The sequence below is a fragment of the Arachis duranensis genome, chromosome 2, assembly GCF_000817695.3.
Source record: "Arachis duranensis cultivar V14167 chromosome 2, aradu.V14167.gnm2.J7QH, whole genome shotgun sequence".
Lineage (NCBI taxonomy): Eukaryota > Viridiplantae > Streptophyta > Magnoliopsida > Fabales > Fabaceae > Arachis > Arachis duranensis.
The window spans coordinates 72,372,192-72,380,233 of NC_029773.3; positions in this window are offsets into that span (position 1 = coordinate 72,372,192).

Sequence of the window (8,042 nt, forward strand, 5' to 3'; positions counted from 1 at the left end):
CTATCTAGTTTGCCTCTGCCCATCTTGTAGGCTTTTCTGATGGATAATCAATCTATACGCATAGCTGTTTTGTTATTCTCTGAATGGATCTTCAACAGAAAGATTTCATAATCCTTGTCATTCTAACGATGATAATGAAGAATAGCCTTTAAGTTTGGCATAACCCCACTGAGCTTTAGGAATGGGAAAAATTCCCGGCAGGACGGGTACCCACGGAAATTTACTGTTCAGAAGCAGATATGGAGGCAGTTTTGTACCCGCAGAAGATGGAGACAGGAGTTGAAATAATAAATGGGACGAAGACGAGGATAGAAGTCCCGCCTCTTAGGATCGGTATAATTTCTGTTACGTGAAAAGACTAAAATACCCTATCTTATATATATATATATATGAGAAGTTGAGAACCAGTAAGCCAAGAACCCTAACTGTCACCAACTTCTCTCCTCTAGGTCCTTTCACCAGTCACCACAGCCGTCTACCCACCTCCTACCCCCCCCACTGTCAACGCCAAGCTCCTCCCCTCTCACTTTCGAGGTCACCCCTCAGTCCCTCACCGCAGCAACATCACAAGCTTGAATCACGTCGTCGTCACCTGAGTCCTATCTCGTGGAGAGAGAGAGTTTGCTAATTTTAGAAGAAAAAAATTATTTTTATTGTAATGAAAAAATATTTAATGATACATTTTGATTTGTCAAATTATTAATATAAAATATAAATTATAAATTATATATAGAGTGAAAAGGGTAGAGAGAAATAAAAAAAGGAGAGGTAGATAAAAGAATATAGGAAGAGAGTTTATTGATTTTAGAATATAGTTGGTAATATATAATATATAATATAGTTATATTTTAATTTTAATTTTATTATTTTAATTTTAATTTTAGTTTTGTTTAAATATAATTAAAAAATATCATATTACATATTTTGATGGTCAAATTTATAATTAATTATTGATAATAATATACGAAAAAGATATAGTGAATGAAAGAAGAACAAAAATAGAGAAAGAGAAAGAGAGGAGAAAAAAATTTTAAATTTTAAAAGAAAAATTAATTTTAATTATAATAAAAAAAATGATATATAATATATTTTAATTATAGAATTAATAATAAATAATAAATAAATCGTAACGCGAGGAATGGAGAAAGTAATCGACAGTGCTTAAGGAGATGGTAGTAACTAGCTAGTAAGTGAGTCAAGATGAGTTGTTCCTCTTTGGAAACTTAGGAAGTAGCTGTTATTCTCAATTAATTAAAGCCTTGTAATAAAATATTCAATTCCAAAGTGCACATTCTATACGTTCCATTTTTATATATCCATCTTTAATTTTTAAACTAATTTAAAGATTGGTTGAATAGTTAACTTTTTTATCTGTCTGTTTAAATAAGTGTAAAAAATTTAGGATTTAAGATTTATTTTATATATACAACAATTATCTGATAAAATTTAGCTCTATAATAGATTAATTATTATTTATTAGCGTATCAAAAATTATTGTAAAAAATAAAAAAAATCTTTAATTTCCACAAAAATCTTTAATTTTCTTGTGGAAAAATGTAACCAAGTACTGATTGTTACAATTAATCCGCCAAAGACTTGGACTGAGTGTACTAGTAGAGCTTGTGGTAAGAGACGGTAGTATGAGTAGTCGAATTGATTTTTCTTTTTTCTCTCTTAGAAATTTCGTTAATCAACCACCCTGCAAAAAAGCTGATATCATTATTGATACTTAATTATAGTCAATTTATCTTTTTTGAATTTCTATGTAAACCATGAATAGTCTTGAAAAAAAACGTTTGCATTATATTTTGTACACATCTTTTTTGTATATTTTCTGTATTTATCAAAAACAAATATTTTATATTTTATACTTTTCATGAATAATTCTTTAATTCTGGAAGTGAGGATGTTCAATAAAAATGTACACAAAATTAAAGTATAGTACTTTTTTATTTGTGTCTTATCTTGTAGTACTCTATGATGCACGGATACTGACACGGATACAGGACATGCAGACACACAAATTTTAAAATTTTATAAGACACGGGGACACGGTATATATATAAAATATAAAGTATTTTCTGGACACGCGGATACGTGATGGTATTTAGGTGTGTCTAAGTATGTCCAAAAAAATTTTATTTTTTATTAAGACACGGTTGAACACAATAGACACGCGTGTCGAACGAGTGTTTATGAGTGTTGTGTCCGAAATGTGTTTGACACGCAGACACGACAACTCAACGAAATGTTCGTGCTTCATAAGTAGTACTGCTCAAAACCAAGTAGCACACCATTTGATTATAATAGGCTTTTCAAATTGGATTGGTTTGGAGTTTAAATTAGAATTTTGAATAAAGATAAAATTAAAAGAAAAAATTGACTAATTATTGATTCTCAATTTAGTAGTAGAATAAAAATTTATTTAAAATATTAAAAATAAAATTGAATCAAATTAAATATTAAAGATAATTTTAAAAAATTTTAAAATATTAGAAACAAAAGTTATATTTTACCCAACAAATGATATCATTGAGATTTACTTGTTAATTAGTAAAACAAGGCTGTTACACATCTATATAACCATATAACCAAGTTGGCACAAGGCCAAATAGAAATAGGCGCATTAAATGGCGAGTGAAAACACGCACCAGAGACGAAAGAAATCCCTCCTTTTTATTCGCGCTTCATTATGAAAATATGTTACATCTTCTTCAATACGAAACCAATACACGAAACCACTTATTCTCTTCGAATCTCTCTCAACATCACTCAAACTTCAATCACATTATCTGTGAAAACCATTACTGGAAAGGAATCGGAAGAAGATTTCGCAAGCAACAACCAGAAACGAATGAAAACAGCAACAAAGACTACCAAAGGTATGAGAAAACTACTGTTCATTTGAAATATTGAAATGTCGCGTTTCTCCTAGTTACATTTTAGTTTTACTAGATTGATTTGCTTCGTTTAGTAGATCAAACTATTGTGAATTATTTTTACAGTATAACTAGGCCTTGGAATGAAATTTGTTGTTATTTTCATTCAATTCAGTGGATAGTGTAACTAGGGCTTTAAGATATACGTGCTTGTTCTTATTGGTGTGAATAGTTTAACTAGAGCATTGAAATTGGTTGTTACTATCTTCAGTACTTCTTTTGTATGGAAGAATACTATTCTTGTTGATTGAAAGTTGATCACCATTTATTAACCACATGAACGTTTTTCAGTTCGGTGGCCTTTGTGATTTTGGTTCTGTGCATGAATGAGTTTCGGTCTGGTGGCTTGTGGCATTTTAATTGACTTGATTAAGATATACATGCTTGTGCTTGGTGATATATTGAATGAAGTATTGACCAAAATTTTTCATTACAGCAAAACAGAATAAGACAATATCTCCCTTTCTGCAAATTTTTTAAGCATGAGTTACACTTGTCAGCAATTTCAGCAGAAAAATTGACAATATCTCGAGACTTGATGTAAATGAGTTTTGTTTAAGACAATTGACATTAGAGACAACTCTTTCACTTTGATAAGCCATACTAATTGATGAGCGGATAATTTATACGCTTTTTGGCATTGTTTTTATATAGTTTTTAATATGATTTAGTTAGTTTTTAGTATATTTTTATTAGTTTTTAAGAAAAATTCACATTTCTGGACTTTACTATGAGTTTTTGTGTTTTTCTATGATTTCAGGTATTTTCTGGCTGAAATTGAGGGACCTGAGCAAAAATCTGATTCAGAGGCTGAAAAAGGACTGCTGATGCTGTTGGATTCTGACCTCCCTGCACTGGAAATAGATTTTTTGGAGCTACAGGAGTCCAAATGGTGCGTTCTTAATTGCGTTGAAAAGTGGACATCCAAGACTTTTCAGCAATATATAATAGTCCATACTTTGCCCGAGTTTAGATGATGCAAACTGGCGTTTAACGCCAGCTTTCTGCCCTATTCTGGCGTTAAACGCCAGAAACAAGTTGCAAGGCAGAGTCAAACGCCAGAAATAAGTTACAAACTGGCGTTCAACTCAAAGGAAGACCTCTACACGTGAAATCTTCAATGCTCAGCCCAAGCACACACCAAGTGGGCCTGAAAGTGGATTTCTGTGTCATTTACTCATTTTTGTACCCCCAGTAACTAGTCTAGTATAAATAGGACTTTTTACTATTGTATTTTCATCTTGGTATCTATATTTGATCAGTTTATGCAATCTTAGACATTGGGGGCTAGCCTCACGGCCATGCCTGGACCTTCATCACTTATGTATTTTCAACGGTGGAGTTTCTACACACCATAGATTAAGGGTGTGGAGCTCTGCTATTCCTCAAGTATTAATGCAATTACCACTGTTTTCTATTCAATTCATGCTTATTCTTATTCCAAGATATTCATTCGTACTTCAACTTGATGAATGTGATGATCCGTGACACTCATCACCATTCTCACTTATGAACACGTGCCTAACAAACACTTTTGTTCTACCTGCGAAAGCTAGAGTGTGTATCTCTTGGATTCCTGGTCCACGACGCATGGTTGCCTCTCCTGACAACAGAGCCTTCCATTCCGTGAGATCAGAGTCTTCGTGGTATAAGCTAAAATCCATTGGCAGCATTCTTGAGATCCAAAAAGTTTAAACCTTGTCTGTGGTATTCCGAGTAGGATCTGGGATGAGATGACTGTGACGAGCTTCAAACTCGCGACTGTAGAGCATGGTGACAGACGCAAAAGGATAGTAAATCCTATTCCTACACGATCGAGAACCAACAACTGATTAGCCATGCGGGAAACCGTAGAGGCCTTTTTCACTGAGAGGATGGGAAGTAACCATTGACAACGGTGACGCCCTACAAACAGCTTGCCATGGAAAGGAGTCTGAAGGATTGGATGAAAGCAATAGGAAAGCAGAGATTCAAGAGGGATAAAGCATCTCCATACGCTTATCTGAAATTCCCACCAATGATTTACATAAGTATCTCTAGCTTTATTTTACGTTCTATTTATATTTTAATTATCAAAACTCCATAACCCATTTGAATCCAACTGACTGAGATTTACAAGGTGACCATAGCTTACTTCAAGCCGACAATCTCCGTGGGATCGACCCTTACTCACGTAAGGTTTATTACTTGGACGACCCAGTGCACTTGTTGGTTAGTTGTGCGAAGTTGTGAAAAAGAGTGATACTACAATTATGCGTACCAATTTGTTGGCGCCATTGATATCACAATTTTGTGCACCAAGTTTTTGGCGCCGTTACCGGGGATTGTTCGAGTTTGGACAACTGACGGTTCATCTTGTTGCTCAGATTAGGTAATTTTCTTTTGAAAAAATTTTCAAAAATCTTTCAAAATTTTTCTTTGTTTTCGTTTTTCCAAAATTACTTTTTGAAAAATCCAAAAAAATTTTATAAAATCATAAAATCAAAATTATTTTTGTGTTTCTTTTTTGAGTCTAGAGTCAAGTTTTGAGTTTGGTGTCAATTGCATGTTTTAATTTTTCTCAAAATTTTCGAAAATTCATGCATTGCATTCTTCATGATCTTCAAGTTGTTCTTAATAAGTCTTCTTGTTTGATCTTCATATTTTCTTGTTTTGTGTCTTTTGTTGTTTTTCATATGCATTTTTGCATTCATAGTGTCTAAGCATGAAAAATCTCTAAGTTTGGTGTCTTGCATGTTTTTCTTCTCTTGAAACTTTTTCAAAAATAAGTCTTGATGTTCATCTTGATCTTCAAAGTGTTCTTGGTGTTCATCTTGACATTCATAGTGTTCTTACATGCATCATTTGTTTTAATCCAAATTTTTATGTTTTGAGTCATTTTATGTTTTTTTCTCTTTCCTTATTAAATTAAAAAAAATAAAAAAAATATATTTTCCTTATTTTACTCATAATTTTCGAAATCTTTGGGTTGACTTAGTCAAAATTTTTAAAATAAGTTGTTTCTTGTTAGTCAAGTCAAGATTTCATTTTAAAAAAATAAATCTTATCTTTTTCAAACTTTTTCAAAAATCAAATCTTTTTCATTTTTTTATTATTTTCAAAAATTTTAGAAATTGATTTTCAAAATCTTTTCCTCAATTTTATTTCAGAATTTTCGAAAACTTTACTAACAATTAATGTGATTGATTCAAAAATTTGAATTTTGTTACTTTCTTGTTAAGAAAGGTTCAATCTTTAAATTCTAGAATCATATCTTTTAGTTTCTTGTTAGTCAAGTAATCAATTTTAATTTTAAAAATTAAATATTTTTAATTTCCTTTTCAAATCTTTTTCAAAATATCTTTTCAATCATATCTTTTTAACCATATCTTTTTCAAATCATATCTTTTTCAAAATCTTTTCTAACTTCTTATCTTTTCAAAATTGATTTTCAAATCTCTTTCAACTAACTAATTAATTTTTTTAGTTTGTTTTACTATTTCTTATCTTTTTCAAAACCACCTAACTACTTTTTTCTCTCTAATTTTCGAAAATCACCTTCCTCTTTTTCAAAAATCTTTTTATTTAACTAATTGCTTTAATTTTTAATTTTAATTTTATTTCTTCTCTTAATTTTCGAAAATCACTAACCATTTTTTCAAAAACAATTTTCGAAATTCTCTCCCTCTCATCTTTTTGTATTTATTTATTCATTTACAAACACTTCTCTTCATCTTAAACTTCGAACCCTCTATTCTCCTCTGTGTTCGAATTTTTCTCTTCTTCTTCCTTATTCTTCTTCTCTTCTACTCACATAAAGGAATCTCTATACTGTGACATAGAGGATTCCATACTTTCTTTGTTTTCTTCTCTCTCATATGAGCAGGAACAAGGAAAAAAGCATTATTGTTGAAGCTGATCCTGAACCTGAAAGGACCTTGAAGAGGAAGCTAAGAGCAGCTAAAGCACAGTACTCTGAAAAGGACCTAACTGAAATTTTCAAACAAGAAAAGGATATGGCAGCCGAACCTAACAACAACAATGTAAGAAAGATGCTTGGTGACTTTACTACACCAAATTCCAACTTACATGGAAGAAGCATCTCAATCCCTGCCATTGGAGCAAACAATTTTGAGCTAAAGCCTCAATTAGTTTCTCTGATGCAACAGAATTGCAAGTTTCATAGACTTCCATCAGAAGATCCTTTTCAGTTCTTAACTGAATTCTTGCAGATCTATGATACTGTTAAGACCAATGGGGTTGGCCCCGAGGTCTACAGGCTTATGCTTTTCCCTTTTGCTGTAAGAAACAGAGCTAGAGTATGGTTGGACTCTCAACCTAAAGATAGCCTAAACTCTTGGGATAAGCTTGTCACGGCTTTCTTAGCCAAGTTCTTTCCTCCTCAAAAGCTGAGTAAGCTTAGAGTGGATGTTCAAACCTTCAGACAGAAAGAAGGTGAATCCCTCTATGAAGCTTAAGAGAGATACAAGCAACTGACAAAAAAGTGTCCTTCTGACATACTTTCAGAATGGACCATCCTGGATATATTCTATGATGGTCTGTCTGAATTGTCTAAGATGTCATTGAACCATTCTGCAGGTGGATCTATTCACCTAAAGAAAATGCCTACAGAAGCTCAGGAACTCATTGACATAGTTGCAAATAACCAGTTCATGTACACTTCTGAAAGGAATCCTATGAATAATGGGACGCCACAGAGGAAGGGGAGTTCTTGAAATTGATGCTCTAAATGCCATATTGGCTCAGAACAAAATGTTAACTCAGCAAGTCAATTTAATTTCTCAGAGTCTGAATGGATTACAAAATGCATCCAACAGTACTAAAGAAGCATCTTCTGAAGAAGAAGCTTATGATCCTGAGAACCCTGCAATGGTAGTGATGAATTATATGGGTGAAGCCTATGGAAACACCTATAATCCCTCATGGAGAAATCATTCGAATTTCTCATGGAAGGATCAACAAAAGCCTCAACAAGGCTTTAATAATGGTGGAAGAAACAGGTTTAGCAATAGCAAGCCTTTTCCATCATCTTCTCAACAATAAACAGAGAATTCTGAGCAGAGTCCCTCTAGCTTAGCAAACATAGTCTCTGATCTATCTAAG